This window comes from Bos taurus, chromosome 5 (genome assembly GCF_002263795.3).
Source record: "Bos taurus isolate L1 Dominette 01449 registration number 42190680 breed Hereford chromosome 5, ARS-UCD2.0, whole genome shotgun sequence".
Classification (NCBI taxonomy): Eukaryota; Metazoa; Chordata; class Mammalia; order Artiodactyla; family Bovidae; genus Bos; species Bos taurus.
Window position 1 is genome coordinate 512,810 of NC_037332.1, and position 26,096 is coordinate 538,905.

The 26,096-nt window shown below is 40.5% G+C and overlaps 1 pseudogene; it reads left to right on the forward strand.

The window, feature by feature from the left end:
• On the forward strand, window positions 1-26,096 carry LOC100300697 (F-box only protein 16-like; annotated as a pseudogene).

A 26,096-nucleotide genomic window follows, 5' to 3' on the forward strand; every position in this document is an offset into this window, starting at 1 on the left:
CTTACAGCAGAATATCCAGTTATTTCATGATGGCATTTGCACCTCCAAAAAACACAAATGGTCCCAAAATGCAGACAAAGATAAGTACCTCGACACCCCTAAACCATCAGCTTTTGAATGACCGGGTGAGTAATAACAACTATTTTATTAGTTGAAATCATGTTTAAAGGGGAAAAAAGCATTAAAATTTTGGTAATCAAAACATGAACAGGAATTGCTTAGGATTGTGTAGTGGATTAAAAAAAATGAAGGATTTCTTCAAATTTTTTAATTGAAAAAAACTGAAATAAATTTAGAACAAAAAGAAAGAAAACTTTAATTGAGCCCCAGTTACATGGCCAGAGTTGGCAAGAGATACAGAGTTCCTGCTTAGAAAGAAAGATCTAAGGGACTTTCCTGGTGGTCCAGTGGCTAAGACTCTCTGCTCCCAGGGCTGGGGCCCAGGTTCTATCACTGGCCAGGGAATTCAGTCCCACATACTGCAACTAACGACCTTGTGTGCTGCAACTAAAACCCAACACAGCCAAATAAATTAATACACATTTTAAAAAAGATTTAGGAGATGAGAAAGCAGAGTGTCTACCAGCTCCCCTTCACCTCAATATCCAGCTGCTTTTCAGGTTCTGTGAGTCTTCCTCCTAGGTCTCTTCATCCAGTCCCCTCTTCTCCTTTGACTTGTGCACATCCAGCTCCACGTTCTCAGTTCACACATGCACCCTCCTTCGCCTGGCACATTGCAGTAACCCCTCAGCTGGTTTCACTGTCTCTAATCCATCCTCTATTCTGGCCTCAGAACGATCTTTCTAAAATACCAAACTAATCCTATGCAGCAAAACCGATAACAGACTGCTCCAAAGGATAAATTCGACCCTACCCCCCGTGCATAGCACTGAGGACCCTTCACGTGTGTTAGTCACTGAGTCATGTCCGACTCTTGGAGACCCCATGGACTATAGCTGGCCAGGCTCCTCTGTCTGTGGGATTCTCCGGGCAAGAATACTGGAGTAGGTTGCCATGACCTCCTCCAAGGGATCTTCATGACCCACGGATTGAACCCAGTGTCCTTTATATCACCTGCATTAGCAGGTGAGTTTTTTTTTTTTTTTTTTTAATTTATATGGTTGCAATTTTTGTTGAAGCATGTGAACCCTTAGTTGCAGCATGTGGGACCTAGTTCCCTGACCAGAAATCAAACCCAGGCCCCCTGCATTGGGAGCATAGAGTCTTAGCCCCTGGACCACCAGGGAAGTCCCAGCAGGTGAGTTCTTTAACACTGGCTCCACCTGGGAAGCCTGAAAAGCTTTTGTCAAATTTTATGAGAATTTCTAGGGAATTCCCTGGTGGCCCAGGGGCTCAGAGTCTGTGCTCCCAGTGCAGGGGGCCTGGGTTCCATCTGTGTTCAGGAAACTAGATCCCACGTGCTGCAAGAGTTTGCATGCTGCAGCTAAAGAACCCACATGGCACAACTAAGACCCAGTGCAGTCAAATAAATAAAAATGTTTAAAATTTTCATGATTATTTCTAGATGAGCAATGATAAGAGAAATAACAATTTCTATTAGAAATTATATTTATTTTGTTGTTCAGAACTCCCATTTTATCCGCCCCCCCCCCCATTTTTATTTTGGTTTAGTTAGGTTCTAGTTTGGAGTAAAAGTACTTTCAAAAATCTTAGCCTGCCATATGTAAAATAGATAGGCAATGGGAATTTGCTTCATGGCTTAGGAAACTCACACAGGGGCACTGTATCAACATAGAGGGGTGGGATGGGGAGGGAGGTTCAAAAGGGTGGGGATATATGCATACCTATGGCTGATTCATGTTGAGGTTTGACAGAAAACAACAAAATTCTGTAAAGCAAAATCCTTCAATAAAAATATAATTAAAATTTAAAAACTGTCAAATCACTATGTTGTACACCTGAAACTAATTATATTATATGTCACTTAATATACATATAATTATATTATATGTCAATTATACATATTCAATAAAAATTAAACATAATACAAATTAAAAAAATCTTGGCCCGTGTATATACCCATATGTATGTGAATGAATGTATCAATACTTAGACACACACATGGAATTTGCATATGTATACAGCAAACTGTTAGTGTGTGCACATGTGCTCAGTCTTGTCCAACTCTTTGCAACTCCACAGACTGTAGCCCTCCAGGCTCCTCTGTCCATGGAATTTTCCAGGCAAGAATATTAGAGTGGGTTGCCATTCCCTCCTCCAGGGAATCTTCCCATCCCAGGGATTAAACCCACATCTCTTTATGTCTCCTGCATTGGCAGGTGGGTTCTTTACTGGCTGAGCCACCAGAGAAGCCCAACTATCAATAGTGGTTTCCCCTAAAAAGTTGGGACGACATGGAAGAGTGGGAAGGAAGTCTGTTAGGAGAGAGTTCTTGTTTTTTACCGTATACACTGCAATGATATTTAAAAAACAAATATAAGTAAAAGCGAGCAAAGAACAGTAATGCTGAGAATTGAAAAACACAGGTTCCAGATCAGCTATACTAAATAATCTCCTGCTTGACTTCAGCGAGTCTCCTTTGCTTCTGATCTTTACTACCTGCCTTTGGAAACTGAGTGGCTTAGATCAGATGACCTCAAAGGTCCCTTCCAGGTCTAACATTCTGACACTGTGAAAGGGGTTAAAAATAGATACCTAAGTTTACAGCTGGGTAGACGGTGTCCATAGGATAACTTCAGGGGCTTTTCTACACTTCTACAACAGGGCATTTGCCAATGATCAGCGTAATTTTGAGGTCCACTTTTTTTGTTTTGGCCACACTGCACAGCATATGGGATTTTAGTTTGCTAGCTAGGGATAGAACCCAGGCACCCTGCATTGCAAGCGCGGAGTCTTAAACACTGTACCACTAGGGAAGTCCCTGGTTTTTGTTTTAATTTTGCCTTTTTTCTATTCTGTAGTAAAATGAAAAATATGAAACTGTTTCAGTCTAAAATAAACCTCATAGGAGTTTAACTTCACAAGAACCTTTAAGCAGAGAGGTTGAGTTCAAATCATCAGATTACAAGATAATTCAGGCCTTATGAAAACGTTGAGAGGAGGAATGTTTTATAAGTATGTATTTCTTTGCTGTGTAGTGTAGGGTTTTTTTTTTTCCATCTAGTATTTTAATGGAAAGTGATCAACATTTCTTTTTTTTCTTAATATGGTTCATACATGTAGTACAGTACACATGTAGTTAAAAGGGTGTTCTGAGAAAAAGCATCTAACCACCATCCATCGGTCATAATTTAGGAGCCCCCAAATGTCTTACACCTCCATGGTAATGGTGTCACATGGTGAAATCATTGTCAACAGACTAAAATAACAGCCATGGGATTTTGACTTAACAGCAGGCTCTAAGTAAACTGTGATATAAACAAACTGCAGCATTCTGCAAGGAAAGACGATTCTCTCTAATGTTTTCCACTTGAATTGATACTGTTTCTGGGCTCTTTTTTTATTTTAACTGAAGTATGGCTGATTTACAATGTTGTATTAGTTTCAAGTGTACAGCAAAGGGATTCAGTTATACATATCTATTCTTTTTCAGATTCTTTCCCTCATGGGTGATTACACAATATTGAGTAGTGTATGTACTATAAGTAGGTCCTTTTGGTTATTTATTTTATATATAGCAGTTTGTATGTGTTAATCCCAAACTCCCGATTTATCCTTCCAACCCTCTTCCAGCTTTTTAAGATCAAAAATCTGATTGCAAATCCTTGGAATGAAGACGTGCTCCCAACCAGAGACTATAAGATTCTGAGTCTGCCTACGGGCCTGACAGTTAAATAATTTGTTCCAAATTATGCTTCTTGTCAAGGATAGAGTCAGAAGCAGATCTGAGTTTGTCTAGTGTTTCTCTTTCTGCCCCTCATGCCTATCAGTTCCTACCTGACTCTAATTGCCTTTTGGTGAAGAACTGGATTTGCTTGGACTCTCCTTAGACTTGGTCATTGGCCCTCTAAAGACCCTATCTCCTACCCTGTTTATTTGATTTTATTATCAATGACTGACTTTATTTATTATTTATTTATTTAAATATTTATTTTATTTATTTGTTTGACTGCACTGGATCTTCATTATGGCATGCAGGATCTCTAGATGCGGCGTGTGGAATCTTTTTCATTGCAGCAAGTGGAATCTAGTTCCCTGACCAGAGATGGAACTCGGGCCCCTACATAGGGAGTTTGGAGTCTTAGCCACTAGACCACCAGGAAAGTCCCCCTGCCACTTTCTTACTGACTCTCCACACCCCTTCAAGTCAGTGCCCCTTTCTTTCTGATGCCTTCTGTTGTCATTGGACACCACGATGGTCCTCCCAACCTCCTTTTGAAAGGAGGTTGTCATCCTGGGACCTAATTGTGTGTGTGTGTGTGTGTGTGTGTGTGTGTGTGTGTGTGTGTGTGTTTAACCTCTGTCAGGTCAAACCATGGGCAGCAATTCATTGAGAATGTAGGGCTTGAGGTCAGAATAGGGAAGATCAAGGTTGGGGTCAGAATAGAAAGACCATGGTTCTAGCAGGGTTTCCTAGGTGATAGTGATAAAGAATCTGCCTGTCAATGCAGGATATGCAAGAGACATGGGTTTGATCCCTGGGTCAGGAAGATTCCCCTAGAGTAGGAAATGGCAACCCAGTCCAGTATTCTTGCCTGGGAAATCCCATGGACAGAGAAGCCTGGAGGGCTACAGTCCATGGGGTCTCCAAAACTTGGACATGACTAAGCACGTGTTCTTGCCTGGAGAATCCCAGGGACGGCGGAGCCTGGTGGGCTGCCATCTGTGGGGTCACACAGAGTTGGACACGACTGAAGCGACTTAGCAGCAGCAAGCACACTTGCACCGCATGGCTTTCTAGTGAGGAACCAAGTATACTATTCAGCTGAACATACAGTCTGCAACCAATGATTTTTCTTTAAAATCTATAAAGGTAACCCTTTGGACCTCTGCTTATCCTCTCTAAAACAGAAAAAATGAACAAAAAGATCCTAAGATTCCTTTTAGCCCTAAAATTCTATGACATCTGAATCTCTTGTTGTTGTTCAGTCAGCAGGTGTTTTGTTAGGAGCTTCCCCTGGAACCTGTGGATCATATAAGGGAAAGAGGCTGTAATCTACCTGGGAAGGGAAAATGAACAGAATCACCTGGCGGGCAGTAGTGAATCCTAGAAAGGCCAGGTGGAGCATGGGCTGCAAGTGGAGGAGGAGTTGGGAAGAGTGAGACCAGTGGGTGCCAGAAAATTGCTGGTGCCCGAGACTTCGGAGGGGAATTAGATGCTTGATAGGACTTTGTTAGACACTCTTGTGGGTGTAGGAAATGTGTGAATCCTAATTTTTCTCTTTTTTTTTTTTGTTATTCTTTATTTTTTCTTGGCTGCACTGAGTCTTCATTGGTGCACGAGGGCTTTCTCCAATTGCAGCAAGTGGGGGCTACGCTCTAGTTACAGTACATGGACTCTAGGACGTGCGGGATCAATAGTTGTGGATCACTGGCTTAGTTGCCCCAAGGCATGTGGAATCTTCCCGGACCAGGAATGGAACCTGTATGTCCTGCATTGGCAGGCAGATTCTTAACCCCTGGACCACCATGAAAGCCCTGAATCCTGATTTTTCAGTCTTCTGAAAAATTTTATAGGTTTTTTTTTTTTTTTAATTTTATAGGCTCTCTTCTATTTTCTTTTTCTTTGTTTGCTTGTTTTGACCACTCCATTGGCCTGTGGGACCTTAATTGCCCAACCAGGGATTGAACCCTTGCTTTCTGCAGTGGAAACACAGAGTCTTAACCACTGGACCACCCGGGAAATCCCCTCTACTATTATCTAGAAATTCTGAGATCATCTGTCACTGTTATTTGAGGGTCCTAGTAGCCCAGGGCCAGTTAATTAGGAGGGAGGAGAAAATGGTATTCTTTTCCTTCTTCTTTAAAGTATAAAAAGTGTCTACCTGTGATATATGATATTCCCTGGTAAGTAGCAAAGATGGCATTTTACAGGCCTTGAGGTTGTTGTTGAATCAATTATTTCAGTCTCCATTTTGTCTGCCCTTTGAAAGCAGAATTTGAGAGTCCAAAAAAAGAAAGGAAAACAGATCTGTTGGAAGCATGAAACCAGCTCCTCATCCTCCTCCACAAAAGGGAAGAAATAGCCCTGAGCTAGTTTCTAAATAAGAACATTCTGACAGTGCAAGAGAATTTAGAAAGTGCCAGGAGGAAGGGGAAACGTGGAGCCCAATTTTGAAAGCCGGTAGAGCACAGGGTGGGCAAGAGACAGTCACACCTGTCTCCTGCTGTCTCTGGCTTCCTGGCTCCAGCTCGCCCTCCTCTGCCAAACCTTCTCACTCGAGTTGTCCCTTCCTCACCCATTCAGATAGATACACAAATGACTGAAGCTCAGGAAAACACCTCTCCACTAATATGTAAATACAGTCACATGGTAGTGATACATCCAAAGGATATTCATTTGTCACAAGCATATTCATTCCTTCCAGCAAGCTTGAGCACCTGTAATATGCCACGTACAGCATTCTGCAGTGGAGAAGTCAAGGTGAATAAGACGTAATTTCTGTCCTCAATGGTATATAACAACAAACCTATACAGATAACACTGAGCTACAAGCCCAGAGGCGCACATATGCAAACATATATGTAATGTACACCCACTGGTATGTGAACTCATGAAATAAAAAAACAGAGCTGCTCACTCATACATTTCACAAGTTCTAATACTAGTCATGCTGAAATATTTGGAGGGAGGTTGTCCGCTTTCCTATTTTTCCTTTGTCAGTTTTGTCATCGCCTTTCAAATTCCAAAAATGATTTCACTTTATAGTTCCATTCTTTTCTTATTTCTTGCCTTAAAAGATTTATTTATTCTTTAGGATGAATTGTCTCACATGGAGAAACTAAGAAAAAGGAAAGTTTGTCCAAGTTATAAATAAAGTTACCCTTTCAGGTACAAAATCTGTCTCTTTATACTCAGTTGATAAAATGGAAAAGACTGTCAATGTTTAATGATTGATCCTTTAATGATGTCTTTTTAAAAATTTATTTATTTTATTCTTGACTGTGCTGGGTTTTCATTGCTGTGCATGGGCTTTCTTTAGTTTTGGCAAGCAGAGGCCACTCTCTGGCTGCAGTGAGCAGGCTTCTCATTATGGTGGCTTCTCTTGTTGGGGAGCAGGGCTCTAGGGCATGCAGGCTTCAGTACTTGTAGCACATGTGCTTAGTTGTACCAAGGCATGTAGAATCTTTTGGAACCAAGGATTGAGTCCATGTCCCCTGCATTGGCAGGCAGATACTTAACCACTGGACCATCAGGGAAGTCCTAATGATGTCTTCTTAATGGGTATTTTGAACCACAAAATATTAAATCATTCCATCTTTTTTTTTTTTTTTTTGATTGTAGGTATTTTAAGAAAGAAGAGCTCTGCTTGGAAAATGGGTAACTATTTAAAGTATACTTGATTCTAAGTCAGAAAGAGAAGGACAAACACCATATGAATATCACTTATATGTGGAATCTAAACTGTGGCACCAATGAACCTACCCTCAAAACAGAAACAGTTTCACAGACGTAGAGATCAGACTTGTGGTTGCCAAGCAGGAGGAGAGGAGGGAGAAGGATGGACCGGGAGTTTGGGGCTGGTTGATGCAAGCTATTACATTTAGAATGGCTGAGCAACGAGGTCCTACTGTATAGCACAGGGAACTATATCTAGTATCCTGGAATAAACTGTAATGAAAAAGAACATTAACAAAAGAATGTATATAAATCTATATATCCATATCTAAGTAACTTTCACACTTCCTCAAAGGAAACACCGTCTCAATGACCATTGTCCATGACCAAAGTACCGTAAGTCCACTCTGTATTAATGAGTTCTGTTCTAAAAGTGAATTCATAGGTCCAATTTGATCGTAAATCCAACAAAGTCAGCCTTGGAACCCAACTAACATAACTGGCTACACCCCGCTGTTTGTAAGCTTGCTTCCAGACATCCTGGGCTTGAAATTAAAAAACCGCTCTACTGTACTGTAAAGTACACAAAAGCACAGCCACCTGTAGTGGATGGACACACATGACCGTGCACGCCAGACACATGTACTAATGTGATTGAACATGCGAACACACATTCGCATCTTTGAAAGTTCGAAACTCAAATGTTTGTATGAGGGAACTTACTCTATCCATCTCTGGCTAATCTGTATTACTCAGCAAATTCCTCTACAGTCTCACTGAGAGTCTCTTCCACCCAAGAGAACTGGAAACATGGTCATACAAAAATGTGTACACTAATGTTCACAGTGGCATTATTCATAATCGTCAAAAATGTAAACACCCAAACGTCCATTTGGTGAGAAATGGATAAACAAAATGGGGTCTAGCCAAACAACAGAATAGTATTCAGCCTTAAAATGAAAGGCAGTTCTGTTTCAAGCTACTCATGAATGAACTTTGAAGACATTGTGCTACGTGAAATAAACCAGACACAAAAGGGCCAATATTGTTTGACTCCACTTATATGAAGTTCTTAGAACAGGCAAATTCACAGAGAAAGAAAGTAAAATAGAGGTTATGAAGAAATAGGGACGTTATTTAACAGGTAGAACTTCAGCTTGAGTTTTAAGAACAGTTCTGCAGACGGATGGTGGGGATGTTGCACAACAGTGTGAGTGTGCACCATGTCACTGAACTGTACACTTAAAAATGGTTAAATTTTAAAAAACAAGGGCAAGAAAAAAGAACGAAGTACTGATATATGCTACAACATAGATAAACTTTGAACATAGTATGCTGAGTGAAAGAAACCAAACACCAAAGCCATCTAGTATATGATTCCATTTATATGAAATATTCAAAATAGACAAATCCATACAGACAGAAAATAGATGAGTGGTTTCTAAGGGCCAGGGAGCAGGGGAGGAGTGACTGACTGTAATGAGTATGGAATTTATTTGGAGGGTAATGAAAACGTTCTGAAATTAGACAATAGTGCTGGCTTTACAGCCTTGTAAATATACTAAAATGCTGGGTGGTGTGGTGTATGATGGAGAAGGCAATGGCACCCCACTCCAGTACTCTTGCCTGAAAACTCCTATGGATGGAGGAGCCTGGTGGGCTGCAGTCCATGGGGTCGCTGAGGGTCGGACACAACTGAAGCGACTTAGCAGCAGCAGCAGTGGTGTATGAATTGTACCTTAATTTAAAAAAACAAATCAGGATCCCTTAAAAAAAATTATACTTGGATTTCTTTAACTCTAGATGTGTATAATGAACTTGAAATAGTCCATGTTTAAAGCATACAGTCAAAGCCTTCTTTCCTTTTAAGGGAGCATCTTTGCCCCAGAATATAGCAGTAGACAGAATATCCTACCCTGTGAGTTACTGGGATTCATTTTCCCGTATGTCTTAGTCCATTTCAGGTGCTATAACAAAACACTGGTGGGGGCGGGGGCTCATAAACAGCAGAAAATTTATTTCTCATAGTTCTAGAGGCTGGAAAGTCCAAGATCAAGGTGCTAGCAGACTCAGTGTCTGGTGGGAACCTGCTTTCCGGCTCAGAAACTCTCCATGTGTCTTTACATGACAAAAGGGCTAACAGGTCACTCTGTAGTCTCTTTAATAAAGGACATTAAACCCATTCATGCGGGCTTCCCTGGTGGCTCAGTGGTAAAGAATCCGCCTGCCAATCAGGAAACTCTGGGTCAGGAAGATCCCCTGGAGTAGGAAGTGGCAACCCACTCCAGTATTCTTACCTGGGAAATCCCATCAACAGAGGAGCCTGGGGGGCTACAATCCATGGGGTCCCAAAGAGTCAGACACAACTGAGCGACTGAGCATGGATGCTCGCAATCCCATATATGAATGCTCTCCCTCATGACCTAATCCTCTCAAAGGCCCCACCCACCTCCCTGGGTCATTACCGCAGGGTCAGGGTTTCAATTTAGGAATTAGGGGTGACATAAACATCCAATCCATCATAAAGCTCTGTATCTTACTGTTCTTGTTTGTCTGATTTACTCACCACTTCTTTTCTGTGCTGGTCTACAAGCTCCAGTCTAAAGATATTTACTAACCTAAGGAAGGGGGAAAAAGTCATATACACAGTGTTTCTGGAAGACTTTACATATCCCCTGGAGAAAGAAATGGCAACCCATTCCAGTATTCTTGCCTGGAAAACCCCATGGACAGAGGAGCCTGGCAGGTTACAGTCCGTGGGGTCACAAAGAGTTGGATATGACTGATTAACTTCACTTTACTTTTACAAGAAAAGGGGCAATATTGATTTCCTTCAGACAGGAAAACTGTCTAAAGGGTGGAAGAGACTCTTACCTGGAGAGCCTTTTGTGTCTTTTGAATTTTTAATCATGTGAATGTTTTTAATCAGGTGAAGGTAATATCTATTCAAAATAATAATAAAATTTTATAAAATAAATTCACTAAAAATGGCAAAATGAGAAATACCCGAAATTTAAAATCTAGCTAAGTTTTTCTCATATTGTATTTGTGTTTTTAAACTAACTTTGTTACCAACAACTTAAAAAAGAGACTTATAAAAAAAGCAAATAGATAAAATAAAAAGGGACATATTTAAAATGACTATATTTGCATTTTCATTCTACTTACTATGAATGGAAATCCCTAAATTAATATTACCAGGGCTAATGTTCAGGCAGAATTCATTGGTATGGCTGACCAGCCTCTGTCTATTTTGATTGGTTGGTAGCATTGCCAACATTTTTAATATCACCATGGATAAAATTCAAGGTCTTCAAACTTTTGAAAAGATCTTGTTAATTCTTTTCTTTTACCATAACTAATAGAAGCATAGATTTCAAAGGTCACTGATATCTGCAAAGATCACTAATTATCTCTCTCCTCCAATCAGCCAAACTACAGGATCAGGCATGGTTTTACCATGCTCCTTGTTGTACATTGCTTGATGCTATCAGGCATTTAATAAATATTTTCTAAATGAATAAATGATACTCACTGGTTTTTCTCTTTTGCCCAACAAACTTATTCCATAAATTCACTAGATCATATGGTAATCTTTATACCTCCATGAAAGCCACAGGAATTAAGTCTGAAGGGGATATTTCCAGTTTATTTTTATTCAGTTTTCTCTCTCCATTTTAGGTTTTAGGCTTTATTTGTCCATGTGTTTTATGAACAACATAACAGATGGATAGCATAAGGAATGCATTTTCAATAAAAAAGAAAGGAGAGAAGTAAGCATACAGGGTTTTTTTTTTTTTTCCTTTATTTATGGCTGTGCTGAGTCTTCCTCGCTGCACAGGCTTTTCTCTAGTTGTGGTGTGCAAGCTTCTCATTGCCATGGCTTCTCTTGTTGCCGAGACTGGGCTCTAGAGCCTTCTTGTTTAAGTCGTGGCATGTGGGATCAACATAGGCTCAGTAGTTGTGGCTCACGGGCTTAGTTGCTCCATTGCATGTAGGATCTTCCCAGATCAGGGATCAAACCCATGTTACCTGCATTGGCAGGTAGATTCTTTACCACTGAGCCACCAGGGAAGCCCAAGGATACTGATTTTTAAACTTAGCATTACTTGGGATTTTCACTGTAGGAGTCAAGTATTGGCTTTAAAGCTCAATCTCATATTAGAAGTAAAGTCACTTCTAAAAACAATCTGGATAGTAAGGGGCAAAATGTAATGTGAAACCTATTCAATGATAGACAATCCAAAAAGTATTTTCTATTTAGCCATGTGTGCATCCTCAGTCGTGTCTGACTCTTTTGCGACCCCATGAACTGTAGCCCTCCAAGTTCCGCTGTCCATGGGATTTTCCAAGCAAGAATATTGGAGTGGGTTGCCATTTCCTTCTCCAGGGGGTCTTCCCAACCCAGGGATCAAACCCAGGTCTCCTGCATTGCAGACAGATTCTTTACCAGCTGAGCCACCAGTGAAGCCCAAGCTAATATAACCAAAAAGCAAAAAAATAACAAGCCTCTTCCTTCATTTTGACCTCACTGCCTGAGAACTTTCCTTTCCTTGCCATTTGGTGTGAGATGAGTGGCGCTGATGCCCTAGCAATGGTCCTCACATCTTGAAAGCGCAGCAAGATCCTTGTAACAATCACTCTGAAAATGGGATTTTCACAATCCTATTGTCAAGAAATCCCAAAGTAACTATAAAATATAATTATGATATGACATAAGATAGTATTGCTGCTGTTTAGTCACTAAGTCATGTCTGAGTCTTTTGCAACTCCGTGGACTGTAAACTCACAGGCTCCTCTGTCCATGTGATTTCCCAAGCAAGAATACTGGAGCCAGTTGCCATTTCCTTCTTCAAGGGATCTTCCTGACCCAGGGATTGACCACGTCTCCTGCTTGGCAGGCGTATTCTTTTCCACTGAGTCACCAGTGATGGTCATATAAGATAGTATAGCATAAAATAATATAGCACAAAGTCATATACTAATTATATATGATATTAATATTAAAAAGGAACTAATTGTAAAATGAGGTATCATACATGGTACTAGGATAAGAAAATGGTCCTAGCTGCTCCCCTGTCTCACACATTAGATCCTTGGCTATGATGGTATGGCTCTTTTTTTTTGAAGAGCTGAAGCAAGAGATGTGGGACAGATATATATACTACTATATAATAGATTTGAAAAAAAAAAAAACAACCCAGGAACCTACTGTATAGCACAAGGAACTATATCCAATATCTTATAATAACATACAGTGGAAAAGAATCTAAAACAATATATGTGTGTGTGTGTATATGTGTATATATGTATGTGTGTGTGTATGTGTATATATATATATATATGTAAATCACTTTGCTAGATACCTAAAACATTGTAAAATAACAATGCTTCAATTTAGAAAAAAATTTTAAAAAGAGAAAGATACTGGGCGATTACCAAATTCATGTACAGTTAATTCTTCCATGGATTATCTACTTTTTGGATTATTCCCAGCACCTTTTAAATTCCAAGGGGATTTTCTCCAGCTGTTAAGCATTCTTCTCAGTCATCTACCCACCTTCAACTGGTAGAAGTTCAAGGAATGCAAATTCATTTTCTATTAGCCTAGATAAACACAATTAGAAAGGAGAAACTCCCGAAACCTATCAAAGCCAAATATAAATTATCTTTGACTGTTATAATCAAGGAAATAAATGAGAAACCAATGTAATTATCTTTTTATCTCTAGAGGAAAAGGTTTGAATGTTTTCTTTTATAGATTTCTTCAGCACTTTATAATCCTAATGTTCTTTTATATTTATTCTAAATCACTGTTCTTCAATCTGAGCCTGTTCTCTTCTGGGCATCCATGAAAATAATTGAGCTGACCTCAATCCTTGCAAATGTGCTTCCTGTCCTTGTTAATGTACAAACATGGTTACTTTATGCTTTGTAATTTAATTATTGTATATCTAATGATTTACCCCTCATGCTTATTATTTTTAACATCACTGTGATATTTTATAACAGGGGTCCCCAACCTCTGGGCCACAGACCCATTGGTACCTCACATCAGATCAGCAGTGGCATCACATTAGAAATAAAGTGCACAATAAATGTAATGCTGTAGTTTTTCCAGTAGTCATGTATGAATGTGAGAGTTGAACCATAAAGAAGGCTGAGCAATGAAGAATTGATGCTTCTGAACTGTGGTGTTGGAGAAGACTCTTGAGAATCCCTTGAACTGCAAGGAGATCAAGCCAGTCAATTCTAAAGGAAGTCAGTCCTGAATATTCATTGGAAGGACTGATGCTGAAGCTGAAACTCCATACTTTGGCCACCGGATGCGAAGAGCCGACTCATTAGAAAAGACTGATGCTGGGAAAGATTAAAGGCAGGAGAAGAGGACGACAGAGGACCAGATGGTAGGAAAACATCACTGACTCAATGGAGATGAGTTTGAGCCAGCTCCAGGAGATGGCAAAGGACAGGGAAGTCTGGCATGCTGCAGCCCATGGAGTTGCAGAGTCGGACATGACTGAGCGACTGAACTACCACAAAATGTAATGCACTTGAATCACCCCCAAAGCCATCCCTCCCTGCCTGTTCCCCCAGTCCGTGGAAAAATTCTCTTCTATGAAACTGGTCCCTGGTGCCAAAAAGTTTGGGGACTACTGTTTATAATATTAGCTACCATGAGTACAATGAGTCATACACTCTTTTAGAAATTTTATACATATTTTCATTTATTTAATCTTCCCAGTAACTCTAAATTTAGATATAGTCAATCAATGTATAAAGGAAGAAATTAAGAGATTCTTAGTGAGACTCTGAATGGCCTCACTCCCAAAGCCCCCATGCATCCTTAATGTCATATTTTATCTTATCATGTTGCTGAGCTGATTCACTATTGTGAGGCATTTGGGGTTATTTCTGTTTTTTTTGTTGTTTTTTTTTTTTTTGCTTGGAAAATTTTTTTAATTTAATTTTATTTTTAAACTTTACAATATTGTATTAGTTTTGCCAAATATCGAAATGAATCCGCCACAGGTATACCTGTGTTCCCCATCCTGAACCCTCCTCCCTCCTCCCTCCCCATACCATCCCTCTGGGTCGTCCCAGTGCACCAGCCCCAAGCATCCAGTATCGTGCATCGGACCTGGACTGGTGACTCGTTTCATACATGATATTATACATGTTTCAATGCCATTCTCCCAAATCTCCCCACCCTCTCCCTCTCCCACAGAGTCCACAAGACTGATCTATACATCAGTGTCTCTTTTGCTGTCTCGTACACAGGGTTATTGTTACCATCTTTCTAAATTCCATATATATGTGTTAGTATACTGTATTGGTGTTTTTCTTTCTGGCTTACTTCACTCTGTATAATAGGTTCCAGTTTTATCCATCTCATTAGAACTGATTAAAATGTATTCTTTTTAATGGCTGAGTAATACTCCATTGTGTATATGTACCACAGCTTACTGTAGTGATAATTATATCCCATAAAAATTTCTTCCCTAATCATCCTGCATCCCCATATAGCTCAGTTTCTACCGAGTAGCACGTAGCACTGCCCAAAGTAATTTTAAAGATGAATACCAATTTTCATGTTGTCTCTCAAAGAAAAATCACAAGGGATCCAATTCAGTACTCATAACACTACTTACCAGATCCCCTTTCTTCATTCCCCAGTTCTCTCACACTGTATAACTGCTGGAAAAGCAGTTACAGTCTGAACCACCACAAACTGCCTACAAGCCAAAACCCTGCAGCTCTCCTGTCTCCATATGCCCCCCACTGGCTCCTTGTTTTATAGATCACCGCAGCATCATGGGCTGGTCCTTCCTCTGGCCCTCACCACTCTGGTCTGGCTTCTCTATCATTCTAATAACCCATCCCCAAAGGAAAGAAGTCTCATGTTAGTTGGAAATATGGACTGTGCAGAAACAGGCTGAGAGGAAATCTGGGAACATTCATACATGAATAGATTTTATTCACTTATTTGTAAGTTAAGGTTTCTGATCTTTTTTTTTTTTTTTTCATTTGAGAGTCCCCCCTCCCCCATGAATGATAGTGTCCAAAGTGAGATTGATGAGCACTGAAAAGATCTGGTAACAGTGAATAGTTTTTGTTTTATTTAAACATCTTTGGTTTGGCTGCTCTGGGTCTTTGTTGCAGCACACAGGCTTTCTCTAGTTGTGGCATGTGGGCTCTTAGTTCCCTGAGCAGGTTATCAACCCTAGTCCCTTGCATTGGAAGGCAGATTCTTTTTATTTGTTTGTTTATGGCTGAGCTGGGTCTTTGTTGCTGTGTGCAGGCTTTCTCTAGTTGTCGTGAGCATGGGACCACTCCTCCCTACTTGCAGTACGCAGTCTTCCTACTGCAGTGGCTTCTCGTTGCAGAGCACAGGCTCTAGGGTGCTTGGGCTTCAGTCGCTGTGGTGTGTGGGCTCAGTGGTTGTGGCTCTCAGGCTTACTTGCTTTGCAGCATGTGGAATCATCCCAGACCAGGGATGGAACCCATGTCCACTGCACTGGCAGATTCTTAACCACTGGACGTCCAAGGAAGTCCCACAGTGAATGGTTTTAATCAAGAAGTACTCCAACTAATTTAAAAAAATAGATCCTATGATTACAAAGAAGTTGACTTGTCATAAGCCTTGTCAATACATTTTTATTTTATATGCCTTTTTAGGTGGTCAATGTATTTTATGATTAAAACTAAAGTATTATGAAATTCTGATTACTTTATAATAACTAGAAAATATCTATTGGTGAAATGCAATAGTGTATAAAATACAAGTAGCCCCAAACTTTCCTGTTTTCTCTTCTCTAATGGACTAAAGAAGAAAAACAGAGATTTAGACTCTGATAACAACTTTTTCAGCTGCTAGCTGTTCCCATAAGAACCTTTCTTTTGATTTTGGCCAGCTCTCACACTCTCCTCTTTGATCAGTCACTAATCTTGGGACTGGTTTGGGGTCATCACTAGGGAAAATTGTGAAGTAACCCAAGCGTTTGTTTGGTATGCCCCAGATTGCTTTGGCATGTACTTTCTGTCTCTGGCACTCTTTTTTTTTTTTTCTTTTTCCAGGTCCTCCTATCAACTTTTCCTTTCCAATGATTGATATGATTGGAAAGGAAAAGTTGATAGGAGGACCTGGAAAAAGAGCCTGGTAAAAGAGCCTGGTAGGCTGCAGTCCATGGGGTCACTAAGAGTCAGATATGACTGCGCAACTTCACTTTCTCTTTTCACCTTCATGCATTGGAGAAGGAAATGGCAACCCACTCCAGTGTTCTTGCCTGCAGAATCCCAGGGATGGGGGAGCCTGGTGGGCTGCCATCTATGGGGTCTCACAGAGTCGGACACGACTGAAGAGACTTAGCACCAGCAGCAGCAGGATTTAACTGGGGCTTCCCAGGTGGTGCTAGTGGTAAAGAATCCACCTGCCAATGCAGGAGACCCAAAAGACACAAGTTTCATCCCTGGGTCGGGAAGATCCCTTGGAATAGGAAATGACACCTCATCCCAGTACTCTTGCCTGGAAAATTCCATGGACAGAGGAGCCTAGCGGGCTCAGCAAAGAGTCAGACAAGTGAGTGACTGAGAATACACACACGCACAGGACTTTAACCCTACATATTCCCCCTTCTCAGAGATATTTGCTTGTATTGCCTTGTCTCTAATTGTGAACACAAAGGTTTGTTTCTGGTCCTGGAGTTTTAATCACTAATGAGCTGATGTAGAAACTGTGGGGGGAGACTGACTGCCCAGGTGTCTTCTCTTAAGGTTGTACAGACAGTCCGTGGCTTAAGATGCTTTGGCTTAGCAACTTTTTGGCTTTACAGTGATGCAAAAGTGATAGACGTTCAGTGGACACCATATTTAAAATTTTGTATTTGGGTTTTTTGGGGAGGAGTGGCTAGCCACGTGCAGTAGGATACTCATTTATGGTGCCGGGCAGCCAGTAAGCCACAGCTCCCAGTCAGCCACTCGGTCACAAGAGTACAGGCCAAATACACTTAAAACCATTAGTACCCAGACAGCCATTCTGGTTTCACGTTCAGTGTGCTTGTGTACATGCTAAGGTGCGTCAGTCGTGTCCAACTCTGTGCAACCCCATGGACTGTAGCCCACCAGGCTCCTCTGTCCATGGAACTCTCCAGGCAAAAATACTGGAGTGGGTTGCCATTCCCTTCTCCAGGTGTAGTAGTCAGTAAATTACATGAACTAGTCAACACTTTATTATAAAATAGGCTTTGTGGTAGATGATTTTGCCCAACTGTAAGTTCATGTGAGGCCTTCCCTGGTGGCTCAGTGATAAAGAATACCCCTGTCAATGCAGGAGACCCAGGTTTGATCCCTGGGTCAGGAAGATCCCATGGAGGAGGGCACGGCAACCTACTCCAGTATTCTTGCCTGGAGAATCCCATGGACACAGGAGCCTGGTGAGCAACAGTCTATGGGGTCGCAAAACAGTTGGACATGACTGAGCGACTAAACAACAGCAATAAGCATCAAGGTTCATGTAAGCGTTCTGAGCACATTAAGGTAGACTGGGCTAAACTAGGATGTTTGGTAGGTTAAGTGTATTATGTGCATTTTTAATTTATGATATTTTCAACTATATGATGGATTAATTGGTATATAGGCCCATCAGAAGTTAAAGATCTATATTTTACAAGTCTGTATATAGTCTCAGTTTATGACTATGACCAGCTCCCACATTTTTCTGTAACTCCACGTTTTGAGGTCAAGTGCACGTCTATGTCCACACTGGCCTTGCTTGGCTCACACACACAAATGTGAGAAAGAACAGGTAGGTGGCAAAACATGGGGTGTACTTGTTAGGGAAAGAAATGCATGCAATTCGTTAAGAATAAGTTACTAAACACACTTTCTATGCAATTCTTTATCTCTTTCATAATGCGTCTCTGGTGTCAGACTAAACCTGGAGCTTTTTTTTTTTTTGCTTTGCCTTTTTTTTTTTTTTTCCAGTTTGACAAATGGATGGATACTCAGAGGAGAAAAATCCTGACAGTCCTGTTAGAACACTGCTCCCTGTCACAGCAAAAGTTCTGTCGAAAGCTTCAGGAGAAAATTCCAGCAGAAGCTCTAGATTTTACTACCAAGCTCCCAAAGGTGTTATCTTTATGTATCTTTTCTTTCCTGGACCCCCGAAGCCTTTGTCACTGTGCACAGGTACAGATAAAGAAGCAGCGTTCGGTGTTTTGTAAAGACAGCCTAGAAAACACTGAAACTTGAGGGAAAAAAGGAAAGCACATATACAAAACCAAGCACTGACAAGATGCTCACTACGTTTTATTTGTACAGTTTGGATTGGCCCCATCTCTTTGTGTCTGGCTGTACACTTAGTGCTCAAAGGGGAGAAAAAGTAAGCCATCACTAAGTGTCCATAAAATAGCATTAGCCATTTGGGGAAATATATACACACGTATATAATGGTTCATCAGCAGAATAGTCTTATATTGCACAGCAGAGGACCATAGTAAAACTTAAAGTGTAGAGTGCAGGCCATTCATAAATAGAAAAGCATGAAATAAGGTGGTAATGTGATAAATACAGAAGCATGTGAGACTAAAGGAGTTCAGAGTGGGCAAATGTGTGCTCACAGGTTGGAAAAGCATCTGACCATTATTTTATTACAAGTAATTCCATGGTGTATTCAAGTATATTTTTTAAGATATAAAATTGATAGTCATTTTGTAGATTTCTTTTCATAGTCTAGAAAGACCAGAAATTACCTGTTACTGTGCATTCACATGGTAACTTTAGTTTTTAAAATTAAGAAAATGAAAAAAAAATTAAGAAAATGAATGCAGTAAGATAGATGACATATTTAATAATTGGTGTTGGGACAATCGGGCAGTATCTGGAAAAAAACTCTAGAAGGATAAAACATTGATATGAAATTATGGGAAACCATTCCCTACTCAAAGGAGGGAATTCCCTGGTCCAGTAGTTAAGTCTCTGTTCTTTCACAGCTGAGGGCAGAAGTTCATTCCCTGTTTGGGGAACTAAGATCCTGTAAGCCATCAGGCATGACTAAAGGGGAAAAAAATGTAATTAAAGGAAATCTAGGGAAGGAAGACTTTGTGAGTAATCTATAATATTCAGAGCCTCAAAAGAAAATGTATAACTTAAAATCTTGCTTTATTTATTTTACATAATTTGTATATATATTATATATGCTTTATAAATAAAGCAAGCAAGATTTTAAGTTGTGATTATAAAAATTAAAATTTTCTCCATAGAGAAGAAAACTGTAAATAAATACAGACAGTAAACAGGAGGGAACTCCCTGGTAGTGGTTAGGACTCAGTGCTTTCACTGATGAGGGCTCAGGTTCAACCCCTGGCCTGGAGACTAAGAACCCACAAGCTGCTGCAGTGTGGCCAAAAAAATTAAAATAAATGGGGGAAAAAACATATTGCCAGCAAAGGGGTGATTTTCTTATTTTTTTAAAGAAAGACTATAAATCTACATTAAGAAGAAAAAAAAGCAAAGCCTAGCAGAAAAATGAGCAAAGGAAGTGAACAAATAGTTCACAGAAAGAAAAGCAGATGTTTCTAAAATAGATAAAATGCTTAGCCTCATTTTCATGCCATTTTGTGACTCAGATAGATTGAGTTTCTTTCTTTTTTTTTTTTTTAGTTTCTTTTTTAATGATAACACTTTATATTGTTGGGGTGTGGGGAAACAAGCACCTTCATATGTTGCACCTTCATAGATAAATTGACGCAAACACCAAGGAGAGCAATTTTGTAGTACTCAATTTTTAAATTGGAGAAGGCAATGGCACCCCACTCCAGTACTTTTGCCTGGAAAATCCCATGGACGGAGGAGCCTGGTAGGCTGCAGTCCATGGGGTAGCTAAGAGTCGGACACGACTGAGTGATTTCACTTTCACTTTTAACTTTCATGCATTGGAGAAGGAAATGGCAACCCACTCCAGTGTTCTTGCCTGGAGAATCCCAGGGATGGGGGAGCCTGGTGGGCTGCTGTCTATGGGGTCGCACAGAGTCGGACACAACTGAAGCGACTTAGCAGCAGCAGCAGCCATTTTTAAATAAAGATTCCTAGACATTCCCTGGTGATCCAGTGGCTTTCACTACCAAGGGCGTGAGTTTGATCCCTGGTCGTGGAAATGAGATCCTGCATGCCATGAGACATGGCTAAAAACTTTAAAATTTTTTTTAATTAAAAAAAATAAGATTACCTTTGGCCAGTAGTTTCACTTCTTGGAATTTGTCTTATGGGTATACTTCAACACATGCAAAATTTATATCTATATAAGAATATTTCATCATTGCTTGTAGCAGCAAAATGTTGGAAACAATGGAAATGTCTGCTAATAGCAGACTGGTTGCAACTATCTCAATATATCATCAATAGAATAACTAAGGTGCAGAATTATACTACCGCTTTGGAAAGAATAAAAGAATGTATCCATATTTGTTGCCCTTCTGGAATGGCACACAAGAAGCCAGTAACAATGGTTATATTCAGGGAGGGAAATGAGTGGCTAGATGACAAGGATGAGAGAGGCTTTTATTTATTTATTTTTTTTAATGTTTTTTACAGTGTGCCTCTTGGTATCTTTGAATTTAGTATTGATGTACATATATTATTCTGAAATTGAAACAATTAAAAAAAAAAAAAAACATAGTGTTTTAAATGCCCAGTAATAGAGTATCATTCTGCCATATAATGAATTATTAGGCAGTCATTAGAAAACATGTTTTGGAAAAACAGAGATGTTTATTATGTGTAAAATGAAGAAAGCATGATTTTAAATTGCATGCAGTTTCCCAATTTTGCTTTCATATATACCTGAAAAACAGAAAGGAAAATAACTCTACCAGCTTGTTGATAATGTTTGGTCATCTCTGATTGACAGTGTTCTGGGTATTGTTTTTCTTCAGGTTTCTCAGAATTTTCCATGATTTTCACAGTGAGAATGTTATTATTCCAGGGAAATGTGATATGAAATAGATAATCTTATCATCTATATGTACCATATGTCAATCTTAGTAGATTTCAGCATCATATTTTATTTCCAGAACTGACTGTGAGGCAATTGTTCTTCAGCTAGATTTAAAGTAAACAATAAAGTCATTGCACCAAGATGAGCTTTGAGCTCATCAAAATGTGGTGGGGGTTGTCTTACAGTTTTGAAAATGTGGTTTAAAATTGTGGTGGGGGTTGTCTTACAGTTTTGAAAGAGCTTACCTACCCTCAACTTTCCTCATTCCTGTTTAGTTTTAAACAAACAAAAGGCAGCAAAAATAAAAAACAAAGCAAAATTTTATCTATCCCCAGTGCAGGGGGCAAACCCCAACTTAACTACCCAGGCCTAAACCCGATCTAAGTCAAAAGAAGAAAAGGGCGACAATTGAGAAAAACTGTCTCCCCATCCCCTCCCTCCCAAACTCCATATCTTGATTGAATTAACTAACAGGTCAGGAAGCAACAGTTAGAACTGGACATGGAACAACAGACTGGTTCCAAATAGGAAAAGGAGTACATCAAGGCTGTATATTGTCACCCTGCTTATTTAACTTCTATGCAGAGTACATCATGAGAAACGCTGGACTGGAAGAAGCACAAGCTGGAATCAAGATTGCCGGGAGAAATATCAATAACCTCAGATATGCAGATGACACCAGCCTTATGGCAGAAAATGAAGAGGAACTCAAAAGCCTCTTGATGAAAGTGAAAGTGGAGAGTGAAAAAGTTGGCTTAAAGCTCAACATTCAGAAAACAAAGATCATGGCCTCCAGTCCCATCACTTCATGGGAAATAGATGGGGAAACAGTGGAAACAGTGTCAGACTTTATTTTTCTGGGCTCCAAAGTCACTGCAGATGGTGACTGCAGCCACGAAATTAAAAGACGCTTACTCCTTGGAAGGAAAGTTATGACCAACCTAGATAGCATATTCAAAAGCAGAGACATTACTTTGCCAACAAAGGTCCGTCTAGTCAAGGCTATGGTTTTTCCTGTGGTCATGTATGGATGTGAGAGTTGGACTGTGAAGAATGCTGAGCACCGAAGAATTGATGTTTTTGAACTGTGGTGTTGCAGAAGACTCTTGAGGGTCCCTTGGACTGCAAGGAGATCCAACCAGTCCATTCTAAAGGAGATCAGTCCTGGGTGTTCTTTGGAAGGAGTGATGCTAAAGCTAAAACTCCAGTACTTTGGCCACCTCATGCAAAGAGTTGACTCATTGGAAAAGACTCTGATGCTGGGAGGGATTGGCGGCAGGAGGAGAAGGGGATGACAGAGGATGAGATGGCTGGATGGCATCACTGACTCGATAGACGTGAGTCTGAGTGAACTCCAGGAGTTGGTGATGGACAGGGAGGCCTGGCGTGCTGCGATTCATGGAGTCGCAAAGAGTCGGACACGACTGAGTGACTGAACTGAACTGAACCATATGAGGATTAACAGCAGTGTAGTTTCATTCAGGGTTGCACAAAGTGGTTGTGATTTCTGTTTCTGCCTGCAGTGTTGTATCAGATCCTCTAAGCCTTTTCCTCCATCTAGATCCTGAACCTACTGTTTCTCCTACTTGTGCCCCGTTCTGCTTCCCTCTCCCCTACATGTCTTATCTTCAGCCCATAAAATAATCTTGAACGTAATAGAAACTCCATACACATTGGATGGAAGGAGGGAGGAAGAGAGACAGATAGATAAACAGATGGATGGGTAGCGAGTTCCATTACAGAGTGTTCTGCTCCTTTGGGGGGCACTGAAACATTATTTATTATTGAGTTAACCTTGAAAAAGAGGCCAGTTTTCCAAGGATGAAATGAATGTGAAAATTAGCTATCATCTCTGCAATTCTTGATAAGAGACATGGAATGCCTAGTGTCAACTTTATATATGGACTTCATTCTAGTTTCTACTAAGACTTATTTAAAACCTGGAATAAATTATTTTAAAAACTACTACACATAATAGGGCCACCTCCGCCATTTGCTGGATATGTAGGATTGACCATAATGCTATGAAAATGGAATGTACAGAATACTTTAAAAAAAATTATTAATTTGGCTGCACCAGGCGTCAGTTGCAGCATGTGGAATCCAGTTCCCTAACCAGGGATCAAACCCTTGCCCCCTGCACTGAAAGCATAGAATCTTAGCCACTAGACCACCAGGGAAGTCCCCAGGACAAATACTTAATGCTCTATTGAATTTTAAAGGCTATTTAGAACACACCAACCTCATGCGAAGAGTTGACTCATTGGAAAAGACTCTGATGCTGGGAGGGACTGCGGGCAGGAGGAGAAGGGGACGACAGAGGATAAGATGGCTGGATGGCATCACTGATTCGATGGGCATGTGTCTGAGCGAACTCCGGGAGTTGGTGATGGACAAGGAGGCCTGGCGTGCTGCGATTCATGGGGTCGCAAAGAGTCGGACACGACTGAGCGACTGAACCGAACTGAACTGAACTGAATATAGTATTAGTCATTGTGTTCCCTTTATATATTTAGCTAAATCATAAGAACAGAGGGAAAACAGAAGCGTATTATGAAAAAAATAAGCAATGTACCAACTGGAGTTTCTGTAGCCTTCATACAACTTTCATACGCAGACTCCCAGAGATTCTTCAGTTCAGTTCAGTCACTCAGTCGTGTCCAACTCTTTGTGACCCCATGAATCACAGCACACCAGGCCTCCCTGTCCATCACCAACTCCCAGAGTTTACCAAACTCATGTCCATTGAGTCAGTGATGCCATCCAACCATCTCATTCTCTGTCGTCCCCTTCTCTTCCTGCCTTTAATCTTTCCCAACATCAGGGTCTTTTCAAATGAGTCAGCTCTTTGCATCAGGTGGCCAAAGTAATGGAGTTTCAGCTTCAACATCAGTCCCTCCAATAAACATCCAGGACTGATTTCCTTTAGGATGGACTGGTTGGATCTCCTTGCTGTCCAAGGGACTTTTAAGAGTCTTCTCCAACACCACAGTTCAAAAGCATCATTTCTTCAGCGCTCAGCTTTCTTTATAGTCCAACTCTCACATCCATACATGACTACTGGAAAAACCATAGCCTTAACTAGACGGACCTTTGTTGACAAAGTAACGTCTCTGCTTTTCAATATGCTGTCTAGGTTGGTCATAACTTTCCTTCGAAGGAGTAAGCATCTTTTAATTTCATGGCTACAATCATCATCTGCAGTGACTTTGGAGCCGAGAAAAATAAAGTCTGCCACTGTTTCCACTGTTTCTCTATTTTTCCATGAAGTGATGGGACTGGATGCCATGATCTTAGTTTTCTGAATGTTGAGCTTTAAGCCAACTTTTTCACTCTCCACTTTCACTTTCATCAAGAGGCTTTTGAGTTCCTCTTCATTTTCTGCCATAAGGCTGGTGTCATCTGCATATCTGAGGTTATTGGTATTTCTCCTGGCAATCTTGATTCCAGCTTGTGCTTCCTCCAGCCCAGCATTTCTCATGATGTACTCTGCATATAAGTTAAATAAGCAGGGTGACAATATACAGCCTTGACGTACTCCTTTTCCTGTTTGGAACCAGTCTGTTGTTCCATGTCCAGTTCTAACTGTTGCTTCCTGACCTGCATACAGGTTTCTCAAGAGGCAGGTCAGGTGGTCTGGTATTCCCATCTCTTTCAGAATTTTCCACAGTTTATTGTGATTCACACAGTCAAAGGCTTTGGCATAGCCAGAGATCATTAGGAAGTTCCAAAGTCTTATCTGAAGCTTAGTCTCCCTTTTGCAAGGGGAGAATATTAATTATACTACCCTTCAGGTTGTGATGAGGATGGTTAATAGGTACTTGCTTAGTTGACTTGGATTCTGTCTGAATTAACATTTAAAAAAAAGAAAAAGGGGTACCCAAAGCCAGTGCTTTCTGAGAACCTGGAGGGATGGGATGGGGAAGGAGGTCGAAGTGGTGTTCAAGTTGGAGGGGACACATGTATACCTATGGCCAGTGTATGGCAAAACCATCATAATGTTGTAATCATCCTCCAATTAAAATTTAAAAAAAAAATCTTCCTGCCTGGTTAGGAAGCACTTCAGGTAGGAGGTAACTTGGCTGTGATTTGGAGGAAAAGGACCAAAAAGAAACTAGTTGTGAATTCCAGGCCTGGTTTATGTAGTTAAAATTATGTTTGCTCTGATTCACTCATGAATGAATCCATGAATCCACTTCCCCAGTGGCTCCGTGGTAAAGAACCCCCCTGCAGTGCAGGAAACACAGAGAAGTGGGTTCGATCCCTGGGTCAGGAAGATCCCCTGGAGGAGAGCATGGCAACCCACTCCAGAAAAAAAATAAAGAAGTTCTCTCAGTACCAGGGTGACAGCTCAAAACCTAGAGAAAGTGGACATGTAAACTGAATAGATTTTTAACATTGTTTTTCCAGTTGAGCTGGCATTGGAAGAATTTAACTGAACTGGATCAGCTCTGGATGCTAAAATGTTTACGGTTTAACTGGTACATCAGTGTCTCCCCAACTCCCTATGAGCAGGATGTATGGAAGAAGCATTATATTCAAATGGTGAAAGAACTCCATGTTACCAAGCCCAAGGTAAATTTGGGAAATGAAGCAACAGAATTACTAATATCAGCTACTTAG